Source organism: Aquarana catesbeiana, linkage group LG10 (genome assembly GCF_042186555.1).
Source record: "Aquarana catesbeiana isolate 2022-GZ linkage group LG10, ASM4218655v1, whole genome shotgun sequence".
In the NCBI taxonomy this organism is placed as follows: domain Eukaryota; kingdom Metazoa; phylum Chordata; class Amphibia; order Anura; family Ranidae; genus Aquarana; species Aquarana catesbeiana.
Window position 1 is genome coordinate 215,727,202 of NC_133333.1, and position 19,269 is coordinate 215,746,470.

Consider the following 19,269-nt stretch of genomic DNA (forward strand, 5'->3'; position numbering starts at 1 on the left):
TTACCCATTTGTTGCAGGTATTGTAACAACTGCCTGCTTATTGTTCATACAGTATAATGATTACTCATTCACTGTCCGTGTAATGCCTGGGTTGCATATTTTTACATGTATTGTCAAGTCAGCGCTGATTATTTAGAAGACCGCATCTCATAAACTTTCAAACGGTGATATTTCCATCAAGTTTTGTTTCGCACAATAGGTTAACTACCATTTGACCCTTTAATTCAGTGAAGCACATCACTCAAAGGACTTGCAAAATAAGGTGTGTAGATGTTTGTCCCCAGTAAATTTTACCTAGGCACTAAAAGTCACATGGTAAAATTGGAGTGTAAAATTTCCAAAATTTTGATGAAGGCATAATCAATTTTGCCAGAATCACTCCATTCACTATAGTCATCAGATGTGACAATGCCAGGCTGGCAGCCATGAATATAGTGACATTTACTGGTCTAGTGGAAAGTCAGACCTTTCTACCAGCCAACTGATTTCCATCCCTAACCACTGGTAAATATGAAGCAAAATAAGGACAGAAAACACATTGTACACAGAGCAAGGACATAATAAAGGGCGCTCGTGGTTTGTACCACAGGCGGGGGGGGAGGAGGCTCTCCTATGGGGTGGGAGGGGTAAGAACACCACAGAGTAACACAATCCAGGCCCAGTAATTAGACGGTTAATTTTGCAAAGTCTTGTTAAATGAAATGGATTGAATAATTCTAGGCTTTGGGATTCGGTGTAATGGTAACCTGAGGATTTGGTAGCCGCGATGGTTTTAATCAAGTTCAGATGCTAAAAATACAATGTCTGTGTTTAGAGGATGTAACCTGTTGCTTGCCAAAAATTAAAGAAAACAAGGGTCCCTGGCTGAAATCTCACATGAAATGTCTTGGTAGAAGCAAAAAAAAAATATTAAAAAAGAAACACACAACACAGTTCACAGGTGGCCAGCTGATGGCCCCGGGATAGAAACACACACTACACGAATGGCCGGCTAAAAGCTCCAGGGTAGAAACACACACCACAGCACTGTACAAGAATAGCTGGCTACTGGCCCTGGAATGGAAACACACAGCACAGTACAGTACAAGGATGGCTAGGTATTAGCCCCAGTGGGGAGAAACACATGCACAGCACAGTATAATGATGGACAGGTACTGTTCCTAGTGTAGGAACACGCACAGAACAGTAAAGGATCGTTAGCTGCAAGCTGATTCAGGTGGTTGGTCAGGCTATGTTTATCCTTTTATTTTGTAATTCCTTATACAGTGTTCTCTTCAACTACTGCCAGCATTTAATGTGGAACTTAACTACACCTGAGCACCACAAACCAACAATGCTGTTTAATCCTTTTTAGTGCCGGTTCACACCAGCGCGCTCTGCGAGATCGCATGTGATTCGCACATGCGATTTCAGCCACACAGATAGTATGGCTGATATCGCATTCAGACCAAACTCACACAGGACCCTTTTTTGGTCCGCACCAGAATCGGATTGCATGGGTGTTCACACCTATGCGATCTGATTAATGTCTGAACTGTCAGTTCGCAGTGCGATATGCAAGCTGAAATGGGGGTGTCATTAACCATGTATTGACACTCCCGGCAGTTCGGATATGGCAGTATGAACTGCTGAATGAGTTGGGTGCGATGCAAGAACCCTCAGTGGATTCGCAGGGTTCCCGCATCGCACAAGTGTGAACCAGCACTTACATATTCAGCGTAAACTCACCTATCCATCCTTCCATGTCCACATGCTTTATTTTGTTGAGAGATCAGTTTGAACCCCCCCCCCCCCCATAGCATTTCTAACTGCAGCCATCTTAAATAAAAGCAGACAATTCATGTAGCATTTACTTCCTGAAATCCCTCTGCACTTAGCTCAGGCATGCAGGCCGGAGGATGTGCTTAGCTGAGAAAGCCCCTCCTCCCTTCCTCCAGATGAAAGAAAAAAAAAATGCCTTGAAGACTCCTGGGATGTTATGACATCATTTTTTGTCTAGGCCAGAAACCAGAACGCAACTGAAGAAATGTAATATAAACAAATAAATAAAACAAACAAATATAATATACATTCCTATTTATTTATGAATGATAGCAGCATAAGAATTAAAAATGAGTTAAAGTTGATTGAGAAAGTAAAGTTCTTCTTGGGTGAAGAGGAAGTAATCCCGAAACACGTTGGCTTTTTCCTCTGACATCCTGTCATGAGCAATAAAGTTTTCCTTGACAAACAGTAGACCTGTGGCGCCCTAATTCTGCATTCTTCAGACTACTCTGGGGGCCCTCAGGGATACCCTAGTTGAGAGGTGCCTAAAAAATGTAGATTTTAAGTCTTATTTTTTCCCCATCTTCTGGCCCCACACTCTACACACATTTTGTCATTTCCTGTACCTGGATTTCTATATTTGTTTTCTATATTACACACTTTCATCACATTGTGTAAACCTTTTATTTCTGATAGAGAATATTTGTGTTTATGGAATGATGGTTTGTATAAAGTTCTGTAACAGTGAGAATTCCGCCATCATTGTAGCGAGCACGCTGACAATTATTTACTATTATTTGACGCAATGAGCTGACACGAGAGGCTGGTAGGATAGTCCGCTATTAGTGAAAAGGCTGCCAGAGGCCTCCATTACTGAAGACAAACCCATCCTGTATATCATGTGGTTCCTCTGCAGCCAGACTCACCCGCCGCCTCATATGTTTCCAATCAAGCTGCAATTTTCTTTTGGCTAGTAAATCCACATGGGAATGATATTTGCCACAGGCTTGCTGGCAGCTTGGCTAAGCTGGCTGCGGTTCCTCTGGAAAGCTTGTTTTTCTTGACTTGTATCATGTCCAGAGAGATCGTTGACATGTCTGCCTCCAGATTGGGGTTATAGGAAGGGGGGGGGGGGAGTGGGGGCGGTTCGCTGACACCAAGGTCACATTTCTACAGGAAAATATATCGGAGATGTAGCGACAACATATGTGCAAAGAACATTTTTTACTGCATCCCACCTGATGCTTCACTAACACACAACCTCCTGCATGCCTGGAAACCACAATATGAGCCCAACTCTAAACTACAAATGAGAGGAAATACAATTGTTTCAATACATCCATTAAAAACATAAAACAGTAGCTAGGGGAAGAAAGCCAGAACGATCGCATTTAACCACTTCAATACAGGGCACTTTCACCCCCTTTCTGCCCAGGACAATTTTCAACTTCAGCGCTATCGCACTTTGAATGACAATTGCGCGGTCATGCAACACTGTACCCAAATACATTTTGTATCATTTTCTTCACACAAATAGAGATTTCTTTTGGTAGCATTTAATCACAGCTGGGTTTTTTTATTTTTTTGCTGAAAAAAACTAAAACAAAAAAGACCAAAAATTTTGAAAAACAAAAGTTTTTCTTAGCTTCTGTCTGAAAATTTTCTAAATAAGTAATTTTTCTCCTTCACTGATGTGCACTGATGAGGCGGCACAAATATGCAACACTGATAGCCACTGATAGGTGGAAATGATATGTAGCACTGATGAGCACCGATAGGCAACACCGATTGGCATAACAGATGGGCACAGACTGGTGTCACTGATGGGCACAGAGTGGCATCACTGATGGGCATTGGTGGGTCTGCATTGTACTCAGGGCACTGATGATCAGTGCCCTGATTGAATTTACATGTCTTCCCTGTGAGGAGATGACACTAGGGTTGCCACCTCATCCCTTTAAACCCAAACACATATTAATTACAAAGGTTCTGTGGCTGATTAAGGTGGTAATTAAACTCACTTGGTGTCTTATCTGCACTTAATTAGCCTCAGAACCTGTGTAATTCAAAGGTGTTCGGGTTTAAAAGGGATGAGATGGCAACTCTAGATGACACTGATTGGCTCTCCTCACTTCATACTCTGACAGTGTGAGGCGAGGGGAACCAATAAACGTCACTTCCTTGTTTACATGTTTACATGGCTGTGATTGGACACAGCTGATCACATGGCTAAAGTGTCGCCGCTCTTTGCCGAGATCGGGGTCGTGCCTTGTCCCATGATGTCGGCTATACTGGGCGGCATCATGTGACGTCGTCCCAGAACAAGAGCCGCGCCGCCATCATGTTACTATACAGCGGGTGGGAAGTGGAAGCGGTTAAAGTGTTATGGATAGAGTTAGGACTTCTGTCAAGTTAGAATTGCAGTCTGTGTCATCACTATGATCGTTACCACTGAAACAGAAAGTAATAATAAATCCAAAATTTTACAGTTGTCCCAGAGAACAGGATCAGAGGGGGGATCTTCCATTGGGGTCACTATACAACTCTCTAGGATGGGATTTCTCTCAGTTTGAAGAGATTACCTCTTAGTTCCTGTTACATCTCCAGGGAAAGGAATAAAAGGAAACAGCAATAAATAAACTGAGATGGGGTTTAAAGTGAAACTAACCTTTGGTTTAAGCAAGTCTATTCGGATATTGTACGTATCCTGAACTAAGAACTAAGTCTCTTCTATTATTCTCAGCCTCCTCTAAATCTCCTTTTTTGCTGCTGTGATCTGATTTTCTCGACACGATAAAAATATATTGGACGAATAATCATACGTTTTGGGTTTTTTTTTGCATTTTAGTCTCATATCGAAAACAAATAGGTTGCTAAAATTACGAAAATTCTCGTACGACAGAATACAACTTTTGGAAGTGATGTATTATATTGTATTGTAATGTATTCTTTCATTTCCCAGCATGCGTGGTCTTGGTCACATGATTTTTTCATACAAATACTGTACTAATTACATGAAAATCGTTTGTTCTGTTATTGCAGAAGAAAAATGTTCGTGCTTGTCCCTTTGGATATATTCGCATGAACTGTCGTGATCGGCTCTTGAAAGTTGTGTACTAATGGATTATTAGGGCATTTATTTGATTATCAGATGATAGTTCCGAAAACTGTATTTTTCTTCCAACTTTCTCATTGTGTGTACTAGGCATTAGAATGGCTACAGTTGTTCTCCATGGTCTCACTCTATGTAGGAATGTAGTCACCCTCTCTTGCTCACCTCGACATGGACTATGAGATGTGTAGTGTGCATAGAGCACTGCAACTGATGCACTGCTTGTTCCAACTTCCAAACAAAACGAAAGTGAAGGGGGAAAAGGAGAGGTCTGGGAGCTTACAGAGAGCATTACACGGAGACAAAAAAACACAGTAAGAAACAATCCCATAAAAAAAAATGGATTACAGGGTCATCAAGTAGTGGATGACTATGGTTTCTATTTAAAGAATAAGCATATTGTTTAGTGTCACTTTAGCCCTTCCCTACACATATAAGTACAGTGGAACCTTGGATTACGAGCATAATCCTTTCCAGGAGAATGCTTGTAATACAAAGCACTCACATATCAAAGCGAGTTTCCCCATAGAAGTCAATGGAAAGGAAGATAATTCGTTCCGCATTGACTTCTACTGCATGCAATACCGCATGTGACCAGAGGTGGGGGGGGCGCCGGAGAGCCTCAGAAATACTCGGGGACAGCTGGGCTGAACTCGGAGAGTCTCAGAAAGGCTCGGAAACACTCGGGAACGGGGTATTTCCAAGTGATTCCGAGTATTTCCGAACGTCTCTGAACTGTTCCGAGTGTCACCGACGCCCCCGCACCTCTGGCCAAATGCCGTAATGCACACCCCATCAGCTTGAATTCTGCTTTTTTTGCAAGACAACACTCGCAAACCGAGTCAGAATTTTAAGAAAAAAGTTGTTCGTCTTTCAAAACGCTTGTTTACCGCGTTACTCGTAAACCAAGGTTCCACTGTAGATGTAAGCCCTGACAGGGTGACATTTATTTCACTCTGTGCACTGTGTATCATTCCTTTATCATAACATCCTGTTTACACTTTTTTTTTATCTTTTTCCCCATCTCAGTGCTGCCACTTTCCTCTAGCCTCTTCCAGTCACTTCCTGTCTACATGCACTTTCTCCAGCATCAGAAGCACATCATTGCTCTGGACTGGCTTCCTCATTCTGGCATTCATGGACCATGCCCAAGCAAAATGCATCAGTACAGTGGTTTGTAGTGACCAACAAGGTCTCATGTGACAAAATAACAATGCAAGAGAACAATTGGGAGACATGGACAGAGTGCGGTCACACTAACAGGAACTGCAAGTGAAAAAGGACCTTCGTGGTAGGATCACTAGGGATTTTTTTAAAAAACTATGCAGATTTTTAAAAAACGTGTTTAGTTATACACTCCTGTGTCAAAGATCCTGCCCCAATAGTACAACCAGATAATAAAAAAATGTTTTCTAGACAAAGTGTACTACCCGTATTTATCGGCATATAACACGCACAGGCGTATAACACGCACATTCATTTTAAGAGGGAAATTTCAGGAAAAAACTTAAATTTTAAATAAGGAACTTTGAAGCAAAATAAGGGTCAGTGCCCATCTGCAGCCTCACCATTGCCATCAATGCAGCCTGATTAATGCCCACCTGCAGCCTCACAAGTGCCATCAATGCAGCCTTTTTAGTCCACATCAATACAGCCTCACCATTGCCATCAATGCAGCAGCCTCACCATTGCCATCAATGCAGCAGCCTTGCCATTGCCATAAATGCAGCAGCCTCGCCATTGCCATTTATTGACTTCCTATTACAGAGGCCACCAAGTAAACAGGAGATTCTCACTGTATGTAATCTGACGGCACTCGTCCCCCCCCCCCCCCCCCGTTGCCTCCAAGGCAGCTGAAATTGAAGTATTGGCGTATAACACGCACACGCTATTTGCAGCCGATTTTCATTGTGAAAAAGTGAGTGTTATACGCCAATAAATACAGTACTTTGGAGTATCTCTATCCATAATATGGGGTACACTGGGTTATGCTCACAGGATGCTTTTCTGCCAATAAAGTGGGTGAAGAAAGCCTGGATTGGTGGAAAGGTTATGTAGGTAGCACCTAGGGGCGGGGTGGGCGAATTACAATTTATCACTTATTTCTATGTAAGTGTGCAAGCTTTACAGTGTTACTAAACCCAGGACCCTGCATTCACTAAATCTGGTTTCCCACAGTACACAGAACATGGTAATGCAGTTATGTTAGTAAATATAAACATCTAAATACCTTTTCTCATCAGCAGTATATAACAGTCTTGTGACTTCTATCAGTGTCCAGCTGATCACTGGTTAAAGCTTGTAGGAGGAGTTTTGTTTCTCCTCTGACTGTCCTATGAGGCTGCATGACCCCTGACTTTCTGTCTGGACAGTGCTGATTACATGTACCCTCCCCCCCCAAAAAAAACTCTAGCAATACACACCAAACTGAGCATGTGCAGAGTGCCTCCTAGGGTTCTGAGCTATCAGCAGATGGATTGGGGACAGTAAAAGAAGTGGAGGATCAGAGAAGACAGGATCAAACAGCCTTTTTACACAATGTGGAGGATTAACCCCCTTAGGTTCCACAGTGAGTATAACAAGCATGACTTTACTGCATATACAGACTGATTTTACTGTTGTGGGTTTAGTAACACTTTAATTGTAATGCCTGGACTTACAATACAATTCAATACAGGAGGAATCAGACACATAAATAGATATGTGAATTGTAACTGTACTGTTTGCCCTTACGTTGTAAATCGCAACGTTGGAGCTTAAAGAGTAACCCCACTTTTGTTGAGAAAAAAACATTCCCCTCTTGGTGATTTATGTACATTAGTTACATAGTAGTTACATAGTTACATAATAGGTGAGGTTGAAAAAAGACACAAGTCCATCAAGTCCAACCTATGTGTGTGATTATGTGTCAGTATTACATTGTATATCCCTGTATGTTGCGGTCATTCAGGTGCTTATCTAATAGTTTCTTGAAGCTATCAATGCTCCCCGCTGAGACCACCGCCTGTGGAAGGGAATTCCACATCCTTGCCGCTCTTACAGTAAAGAACCCTCTACGTAGTTTAAGGTTAAACCTCTTTTCTTCTAATTTTAATGAGTGGCCACGAGTTGTTAACCTCTCTTCTGCGAAAAAAGTTTTATCCCTATTGTGGGGTCACCAGTACGGTATTTGTAAATTGAAATCATATCCCCTCTCAAGCGTCTCTTCTCCAGAGAGAATAAGTTCAGTGCTCACAAGCTTTCTTCATAATTAAGATCCTCCAGACCTTTTATTAACTTTGTTGCCCTTCTTTGAACTCGCTCCATTTGCAGTACATCCTTCCTGAGGACTGGTGCCCAGAACTGGACAGCATACTCCAGGTGCGGCCAGACCAGAGTCTTGTAGAGCGGGAGAATTATCGTTTTATCTCTGGAGTTGATCCCCTTTTTAATGCATGCCAATATTCTGTTTGCTTTGTTAGCAGCAGCTTGGCATTGCATGCCATTGCTGAGCCTATCATCTACTAGTACCCCCAGGTCCTTTTCCATCCTAGATTCCCCCAGAGGTTCTCCCCCCAGTGTATAGATTGCATTCATATTTTTGCCACCCAAATGCATTATTTTACATTTTTCTACATTGAACCTCATTTGCCATGTAGTCGCCCACCCCATTAATTTGTTCAGGTCTTTTTGCAAGGTTTCCACATCCTGCGGAGAAGTTATTGCCCTGCTTAGCTTAGTATCATCTGCAAATACAGAGATTCAACTGTTTATCCCATCCTCCAGATCGTTTATGAACAAATTAAATAGGATTGGTCCCAGCACAGAACCCTGGGGAACCCCACTACCCACCCCTGACCATTCTGAGTACTCCCCATTTATCACCATGCTCTGAACTCGCCCTTGTAGCCAGTTTTCAATCCATGTACTCACCCTATGGTCTATGCCAACAGACCTTATTTTGTACAGTAAACGTTTATGGGGAACTGTGTCAAATGCTTTTGCAAAATCCAGATACACCACGTCTACGGGCCTTCCTTTATCTAGATGGCAACTCACCTCCTCATAGAAGGTTAATAGATTGGTTTGGCAAGAACGATTCTTCATGAATCCATGCTGATTACTGCTAATGATACCGTTCTTATTACTAAAATCTTGTATATAGTCCCTTATCATCCCCTCCAAGAGTTTACATACTATTGATGTTAGGCTAACTGGTCTGTAATTCCCAGGGATGTATTTTGGGCCCTTTTTAAATATTGGTGCTACATTGGCTTTTCTCCAATCAGCTGGTACCATTCCTGTCAGTAGACTATCTATAAAAATTAGGAACAACGGTCTGGCAATCACTTGACTGAGTTCCCTAAGTACCCTCGGATGCAAGTCATCTGGTCCCGGTGATTTATTAATGTTAAGTTTCTCAAGTCTAATTTTAATTCTGTCCTCTGTTAACCATGGAGGTGCTTCCTGTGTTGTGTCATGAGGATAAACACTGCAGTTTTGGTTACTGAAGCCCCCCGATTCACTCGTGAAGACTGAGGAGAAGAATAAATTCAATACCTTCGCCATCTCCCCATCCTTTGTAACCAGATGTCCTTCCTCATTCTTTATGGGGCCAATATGGTCTGTCCTCCCTTTTTTACTGTTTACAGACTTAAAGAATTTCTTGGGATTTTTTTTGCTCTCCTCCGCTATGTGTCTTTCATGTTCTATCTTAGCTGTCCTAATTGCACCCTTACATTTCTTGTTGCATTCTTTATAAAGTCTGAATGCTGAGGATGATCCCTCAATCTTGTATTTTTTGAAGGCCTTCTCTTTTGCTTTTATATGCATTTTTACATTGGAGTTAAGCCATCCAGGACTTTTGTTCGCTCTTTTAAATTTATTACCCAATGGGATGCATTGGCTAATGCCCTTATTTAATATGCTCTTAAAGCAAACCCATCTCTCCTCCGTATTCTTTGTTCCTAATATTTTATCCCAATGTATGCCTTTTAGCAAGGTTTGTAGTTTAGGGAAGTTGGCTCTTTTGAAATTCAGTGTCTTTGTATTCCCTTTATGTTTCCTATTTGTGTGATTTATACTGAAACTAATTGACCTGTGACCGTTGTTACCTTAATTGCCCGTATTTCCACATCCGTGATCAGGTCTGTATTGTTGTTAATCAGTAGATCCAGTAATGTTTTATTACAAGGCTCAAACTTTGTTGCAAATTCTTTCCTTTCATTATTCTGAAGAAATCCCCATTTCTTTGTCCGTCTTCCTGTGCTGAGTGGATTTGTATGGGAGTGGTTTCATAATTATCAATCAGCCGTTGCACTTTCTAATGAGAAAAACTGCAGGGTCTGCATCCCTTTCGACATGATTTCCTATTGGGAGTATCTCACCATAAATCACAAAAGCAGGAAATCATGTTTCTGTGGGCATTCTTTTGACATTCTGTGTACAGAAAACCTCCAGGTAGCCATATTGCATTGCATTTTACAGAAAATTACAGCGGCTGTAGATTGAAAAGGAAAGGTCATTTTTAATAACATTCAATTACAATAGGACTTGTGTCACAATTGTATATGCTGTATTATTTTTCTTCCCACAAAAGTGGAGCTGCCTTTTAAATCCTGTAAATTAATATTAGGAATGTAAGACAATGCTATGTCCAGAGAAAAGAAACTATAATGCCCTGTACACACGATCGGACTTTCCAACAACAAAACCGTGGAATTTTGTTAGAAGGTTGTTGGCTCCAACTTGTCTTACATACACATGGTCACACAAATGTTGGCCAACAATTACAAACGTGGGAACGTGGTGACGTACAAGACGTACGACGAGCCGAGAAAAAGGAAGTTCAATAGTCAGTGCGGCTCTTCTGCTTGATTCCGAGCATGCGTGAACTTTTGTGTGTCAGACTTGTGTACACACGATCGGAAATTCCGACACAAAGTTTTGTTGGCGAAAAATTTGAGAACCTGCTAGCCAACATTTGTTGGTGGAAAGTCCGACAACAAATGTTCGATGGAGCATACACGCGGTCGGACTTTCAGCCAACAAGCTCACATCCAACATTTGTTGTCGGAAAATCCGATCATGTGTACGGGGCATAAGTGGAAGCCACTGAAATGCAGTCTTGTTTGGACATATGTGCTTAGTAATATTTTTTTCATGCCATTAACAGATTTTGAGTTGTTTTAACTTCATGAATAGGGATGAGAGAAACTGAGAGCTTTAGGATCCATTCCCACATGTACAATGCTTTGGGGTGCCACTGGGGCACTGCACTCACCCCTGAAGTACCCCAATAGTATAGAGCTCAATTCACAATGCATAGCAGCACACCATATATACCAGGCTTTTTGGTGTGTTAAGTTGTTAAAAAAGGGGTCATGCATTTTCTTTGCTGCATTGGCAGCCTAATCATAATGAATGGCTGCCTTACCGCACCACACATTAACGCATGTGCATTAATGCTCGAGTGAGAACGGGCCCTTAACTTTCCCAAAATATTGGTGAAATTTCCACATTTTGGTTAAACACATTGCAGTCAATGAGGTGAAATTGAGGTAGTTTTTAATTGTTAGGTTAGCATGCCCTTTAAATATCTCTTGGGGAATATAGATGTTCCTTTCACCTTTCCTGGACCTGTTCTTGTGTCAAAAAATGGCCCCCTCCTTACCTACATTATTTTTATTATTTAAGAAATACCTAAAAAGGGAAAGTGAAAAATTTAAATATTTAAGGTGGAAATACACAAATAACCAAACAAGCAAGGAAAAAAAATACAAGTATACAGAAGACCAAATTAAAGCGGTTATTTTGTCCATTTGGTCATTTTTATCTACAGGTACGCCTATAATAAGACTTACCTGTAGGTAAAATGAATATCTCCTAAACCTGTACAGTTTAGGAGATATCCACCTTGCATGAAGCCGCTGACATCAGCGCCGCATGCACAGCGAAGGTATGGCGTATCGTGCCGGAACAAGAGGCTCCCACACGCAGAGTGACGTCATCTCTGCCCTGGCCACTCACATCACCGGAGCCGTGAGCCCAGAAGAAATGCAGAGGGAACATGTCGGCTCCCTCAGCGGTGACCAGGCAGCCCTGTGGGAGCTTCGTTCTAAAGTAAGTATTTCATAATGAGCTTGTATGTGGTGCAAATGGATGGATAAGAGATGGAAGGAGAAATTGATTTTTTCCCTTTTCTTCATCTGTCAACAGATGGATGAAAAATTGACAAATGGAATACCCATGTGACAGGGGCCTAAAACTGAGAGCTTCCACTTCCGCAAAATTTTGTGGGTAAATAATTTTCACTTAAATCACGGCTCTTATTCCTATTTATTTATTTAGGTGTGTTGTTGAGGGGGGTTATTTTTAAAGGAGACGTAGAAACTCTTTCAGCCCTGCTTCTCCTGGGGATCACAAGAGTGCACTTCATTCTGCACTCCTGTGACCTGTATTCAGCTGACTGCAGGCTAAAGCCCGCTGTCAGCTGACATCACTCAGCCAGTCCAGAGCATGGAGCTATCCCGACTTCAGTGTCTGGATCCACCCAGATGCCTGACCAACAGCTGGCTCAGCCTCTCAGTGCACAACTGAGAGGCTGAGCCAGCCACTCCCAACCCTCCATAGCCCAGCTGCAGGGGTGGAGCACCAAGACACTGACAGTCACCGCTCTCTGCTCACTGAAGACCGAGAACCGAGCAATCAGCGATGTTTGATCACTCAAGTCTAAAGCCCTGTACACACAATAGGATTTTCCGACAACAAATGTTGGATGTGAGCTTGTTGTCGGAAAGTCCGATCGTGTGTATGCTCCATAGAACATTTGTTGTCGGAATTTCCGCCAACAAATGTTTGAGAGCAGGTTCTCAAATTTTCCGACAACAAAACGTGTTGTCGGAGCATGTGTACACAATTCTGACGCACAAAAGTCCACGCATGCTCGGAATCAAGCAGAAGAGCCGCACTGGCTATTGAACTTTTTTCTCGGCTCGTCGTACGTCACCGCGTTCTTGACGTTCAGAATTTACGACAAGATTTGTGTGACTGTGTGTATGCAAGACAAGTTTGAGCCAACATCCTTCGGGGAAAAAGTTTGAGCCAACATCCTTCGGAAAAAAATCCACAGTTTTGTTGTCAGAAAATTCTATCATGTGTACAGGGCATTAGAGGCAGCGGGGGACAAATGCAACCCTGGACCGGACTAAGTACGTGTGTTTGTTTTTTTCATTACCCGCACTTCTCATTTAAGTACAGCTCACAATGGAACATTCTGCACAATACAGTAGAAGTCCATCAAATAGAGAAAAAGGAAAGTGATCCGTGCGACATGTAGTTATATTTTAGCACACTCTGATCCAAGAGTCTTAGTACCGCCATTAGTCAAAATGTCAGCTGATAAACAATTGTTGCTAAGAAAAAACAACGATTGATCTATTCTCTTTAAACTCATTTTCTGTAGGTTTTGCCCCAAAAGCTGCACTTCAGAAGCGATGATAAATGATCCTTCGAAGCACCCATAGCTCAAAGGCCTCAATAAATAACCACATGTCCAAGGAACTTGACACTGAACATTAAACACCCCCCCCCCCCCCCCCCCACTAATTATTCATACAGGTCCTGGGCCAGACACTGCTGGAGAAACCATGAATGATAAATCTGACTTTCTGGAAGACCGAGTCAGACCCGGTGAGAGGAACATGCACAATTCTCACTAGTTTTGTACAGTTTAATTTTTATCTTCTTCGCTTTTGTTCCATAAGTCTTGCCAGAAGCTCAAAACCTTCACATAGATAGATTGCCTCTAATAATGAATGGTCTTAACACACAGGCAATTTTGAGTTAATTGCTGATTCAATTCTTAAAATTTTGGAATAGACCAATGCCACTACAAATCTCAAGGTATGAAACGTCAGTCCTTTTCCATTGTAAAAAATAGCTCCTGCACAATTTGTTTTAAACACAGCACACTACAACTCATGGAGCATTTACATCTGTACTTTGTGGTGCACTACAGTGTGCACTGGGGTGCAATTACCTATAGATGGCAACACGCAATGGTTCACAAGGAGTATGGCTATGCAGAAAGTGCCTAATACAGGACATGATGATGATAAATGCCCTAAAGGCATAACTGAATGCAGTAAATTAAAAGAAAGATATTGTCTTAAGCCAGCCATAGACGGTTCAATTCAGACCATGTAGGGCAGTCAATCAACTTGGGTACAACTAGCCTGTTGGATCTTACATGCAATTATTGCTAGCAGCAGTTTTAGCTGCTAGCAAAAATCACTGTGTTCTCCCAGCAGGGACAGCTTCCCCTCCCCCCCCCCCATTTAGGAGAACACGCTGGCTCCACAGGAGGGATTCCCCCAACAACACTATGTTGATGGGGGAATCAAGCAATGTTCAAGCAGGAAGGAAAATCGCTCTGTCTATGGCTGGCCTTAGTGTCTCATTCAGTCCCCAGGCTGAAAAAAGAGAAATCATTAGATAGCCTCATCACAGCATGGCTGGAGTGATTTTCACTACCGCCTTTTGAATCGAACTGCATTCAATTGGCTGCAGTTACTAATCAGCCAATAATTTTCTGCCTGGCTTCTTTGATTTGCAGATCAAAGTTTGGTGCCAACAGGGCCACCCAGGGATCAAATTTCTGCCAATTCAGAAGGCAGAAACGGAGCCCTGGATAGCAGTATTAACTCAACAGGGGATTTAATCCCTATCTACTCTTTCCAAAATCACAAACATTTTTTGCCTCTGCATGCACTTGAATTGTACACATGTTGCACTTACACATTGGCTCAGTTGACCAGACATCATGATAGCATAAAGTATGACCAGATATTTTATTGATCTCGGTGAGTCTTCTACCCATCTGTGGGTAGTAGTGGAAAGTTTGTTGACTTTGAATATCGGTAATTATTATTAAACACATATTTCTGTAAAGGTACCTATCAATAGAAGAGGATTGGCATACCGCTGACGTTGACCATCCCTTTGGGGAAATAGTGATTATATAGGGTGAATTATCAGATGATCACTATTGTTTACCCTAAGATAACGGTGACATCAGGATATTGGAAAAAAAATGTTCTGCTTGTGCAGGTCCAGTTTATCTTCTCCTGTTTTTCTTAAGTTCATGTAAAAATGTATAGAGGAACTGTTGTATAACTCTCTTCACTTATCAATGGTGATACACGATGATGTGTTAGATGCACTAGAACAGTGGTCTCCAAACTGCAGCCTGAGGGCCCGAAGTGGCCCTCTTCTTGCTTTTGTCTGCCCCTTGAGGCACTATCCCTCCTGCTAACACCAATGACGAAGCATCATTGCTTTCGCTGACACCAACAGTGGGGCATTGTTCTTCCCAGTGACACCAATATTGAAGCACTATTCCTCACACTGACAGCAATGATGATGCACTATTTCTGCCACTAATAGCAATGCTGGGACATTATTCCTCCTCCTACTGACCACCTTTTTTAAATCCCACTGGCCACCAAGCCTGAGACATTGTGGAGTCCCAGCGATGCAGAGGCATTTTCTACTCCCATTGACCACAGTCCAGCTCTGCTAAAGTCTTCAAGGAAGGAAACTGGCCCTTTGTTTAGGAAGTTTGGAGACCCCTGCACTGAACAGAATTACCATCTTGGAAAGTTGTTACAGGAACAAGTGTCCGCCTTTTCTGGGGAAAACTTAACATTTACGGTTTTCCCCTCACTTCCTGTCTTAGGCTAGGTTCACAGCCAAGCTTTTCCTGTGGATCGCATTTGCATGGCCATAGGTGGGAAACGCAGGGAAAAGGTCCCTGCACCTTTACTAAAACCGCAGCTGCATGGAGAGTTTTTTGCACCCGATCTGCGTTTTCTGATGCATGGGGGTGCTAATAAGAATTAATGGCACGCTCACTCATCTGCATAAGAGCAGCGCATTTTGGCTGCTGGTGCTTGTGGGTAAAGGAATCCATTCTATTTACATGCTGTTCCGCACCCACAACAGTGTGAACCTAGCCTTAAGCAGGCCATAGTCGAGTCAAAAATAGAAAAAAATTGTGTTGATCATTGAATCGTTCGTTTTTCCCATCAATACTGTGCCAGCTGTGACGCACGATTTTTGCGCCGCAATCAAAAGTGCCTGATCCAAAATGCTGGGTTTTTTTTGTTTTTTTTTTTTATAGAAAATTTAAAACAATTGATGGCACAATCATATGAGCCATTTTTGTTTTTTGATCAATAAAACTTTTGTTTTTCGACTCGTCTATGGCCCGCTTTAGTGACAATGGTTTCCAGATCTCATAAAAAGGATGTTTGTTGAAGGAGCTGGGTGAAAAATTCTCGTCTGAACACCACCTGTGACCAATTAGGTGTGGGCACTTTTCAGTTATTCTGTCAACTGTGGGTGTCGGATGTCAGAATACAATAGCCACTGCTGATTCGCGCTGTTTAGCTTCTCAAATCACAAATTCCATCTATAAAAAGTGAACTATAAAGATGGGCATGGGGGGGGGGGGTGGGCATATTAATGGCCCTTATTGAATAGGGCAATATGTCATTGCCATAACCTACACAGCATGAAATCAGCAATCACCTTCTGATCTGAAGGTTGCTATGGGTAACTGTAACTAAACACTGACTGCAATGCCATAATTAATCAGATCCTTGTGTTTGATGCAACCTTTACCAGATCTTTTTATCCAGAATATATCAGTTATATTTGAACCTTTTTTTCTTTTTTTTTACGTGCGCATCTGGGGTCCACCCAACATTTTACAATTCCTGTGCATGCCTGGTCTCCACCAGAAAGGGTTAATATCAATGCCCTGAAATCTCTAGGAATGTCAAATGTTTTCTTTCCCCCTCAGCTAGCATTTTGCCTTGCCGAGAGAGAATCGGGCTGCAGGCGCAGAGACTGACCCCTGACCCTCTCCCCTTAAACACTCTTATTAAGAAACAAAATGTTTCAATATGTGAGTCTCAGACGGCAGCGGGGGCCCCCAATCTTTCTCAGGTTCTGCCTTCCCAAAATGTTGTGACACTTCCATCCATAACATTTTCGGCATGGCGGCTTGGAAATAATATTTCAACTTATTACAAGACGACGTATACAGAAATAATAACAAAATATCACTCAGCACATAAACCCTCCTTGTTTGCTGTACCTCCTATACACAGCAAAGGCCGTGCTTGGTCTTTTGTTCGGGTCCCTACTGCCTTAAAAGGAATGTAAAGTGTTTCTAAATTTCTTTTAAGCAGAACTCCAGCCAAAAATAACAAGATAAAAATGCAAAGCTCATTAAAACATAAAAAAAAACACAGATCTTGCTACAATATTCACCTTCAAACCACAGATTTCCCCTGCAATACTTTTTTTTTTTCTGCCGCTAGATGTCCTTAGTCTGATGGCCAGCATAAATTAACCCATTTCCTCTGAGCCCAGGTCATCATGGACCAGCCCCCAGGCTGTGAATGGGCAGTGAAAGGAGAAGCAACACAGTGATGATCTCATCTTTCTGTCACTCTGCTCTCCTCCTGTCAGCATATGAACGGATTGGTTTCTTGTACTGCTTCTTCCTCTCACACTCCAGCTCTGGCATAGGAAGCGGATACCAAGGCAAGTTCAAGTCCTTAGCCTGCTTGTATGTACAAAAAAGGAATTAAATAATGTATTAATGATTACATAGCTGCATTAAATTGTGCATTTTATACCCAAAATAGTGTCAATAGTGTCCGATGTGTCCGCTGCAATGTCGCAGTCAAAATTGACGTCCTCAAATACCATCAAAAGAAAGGTCTATTTGTGGGAAAAAAAGGACGTCGATTTTGTTTTGGGGTAACAAAACAATTTTTGTTTAATCAGTACAGTATTCTCCTCAAAAAAGATTGAAAGACCAAGACCACACATTCTTGGGAAAAAAAGAATGCATTACAATACAACAAAACACATTACATCACTTCCGAAGTTGTATTCTGTCGTTTGAGAATTATCGGAACTTTAGTGACCTATTGGTTTTTCGATATGCGACTAGCAGGCAAAAAAAACAGGTGATCTTTCGTTTGATATTCTCATTGTGCGTACTAGGCTTTAACAAAGTAATACCATTCACTCAACTGCCCGTTTTTACCACCCTTTGTCCTCCCGTGTGAAAGAGTCCTTACAGAGTAGTCTAGAAAATGAGAAAAGGATGAGAGCACCACAGAAATCTCATGAATCCAATGAATCCAGTAAATCTTTATTGCCATGACAGGAGATGACAATTGGGGGGGGGGGGGGGGTTGGGCTGATGGCAGGGGGTTTAATACACCCCCTTCATTAGGGCTTATATGGTAGAATACCAGACAATAGATTTTTAAAGTAAAAGGATAAAGTCGTACTCTCCTGGGTTAGATCTTTCACTAGATACAAATTGCTACATTGTGTAGATTTCTTGTAATTTTATTGCCCTTGTGTTTTCATTCATATTAAAACACTTATGTCACTTTATGGGTATATATTGGTGGGTCAAAAGTGCTAGAATATATATATATATATATATATATATATATATATATATATATATATATATATATATATATATATATATATATATATATATATACATACACTGTGTATATATATATACCACTAACTTCATATATATATATATATATATATAGATATATATACTGTGTATATATATCTATATATATATATATATAGATGCTCACTGCTTTTGCTTTCTCTCTTGGATAGACAACTTTTATTTATCTCATGTTGTATTTTCAACCTCTCATCTAGAGGTGGGCTTTCCTCCCTCCAGTGGGGAGTATACAACATTATGATAGCATTAAGGAGTTGCATATTCTTCACTTTCTTTTCCTATTTTTCTTGTCAATTGGTATATAAGCTCCAGGTTGCATGGGAAATATTTTCATTAATCTGTCTTAACAGGCAGGTTGGGGACTACATTCACTAAAACCTTACAGTATATAGTGTTGAAGCGTGCAGTTACAGTAGACTACTGTGAATGACTTTCTGCTTCAGTCTGTTTTAAATACAACCTATACTGTAACTGGCAGTGAGTTTTTGTATGGCGTTAACCCAGTCTACACTATCTCACAAAAGGGAGTACACCCCTCACATTTTTGTAAATATTTTATTATATCTTTTCATGTGACAACACTGAAGAAATGACACTTTGCTACAATGTAAAGTAGTGAGTGTACAGCTTGTATAAGGGTGTAAATTTGCTGTCCCCTCAAAATATCTCAACACACAGCCATTAATGTCTAAACCACTGGCAACAAAAGTGAGTACATCCCTAAGTGAAAAGGTCCAAATTGGGCCCAACTAGCCATTTTCTCTTCCCAGTGACATGTGACTCAGTGTTACAAGGTCTCAGGTGTGAATGGGGAGAAGGTGTGTTAAATTTG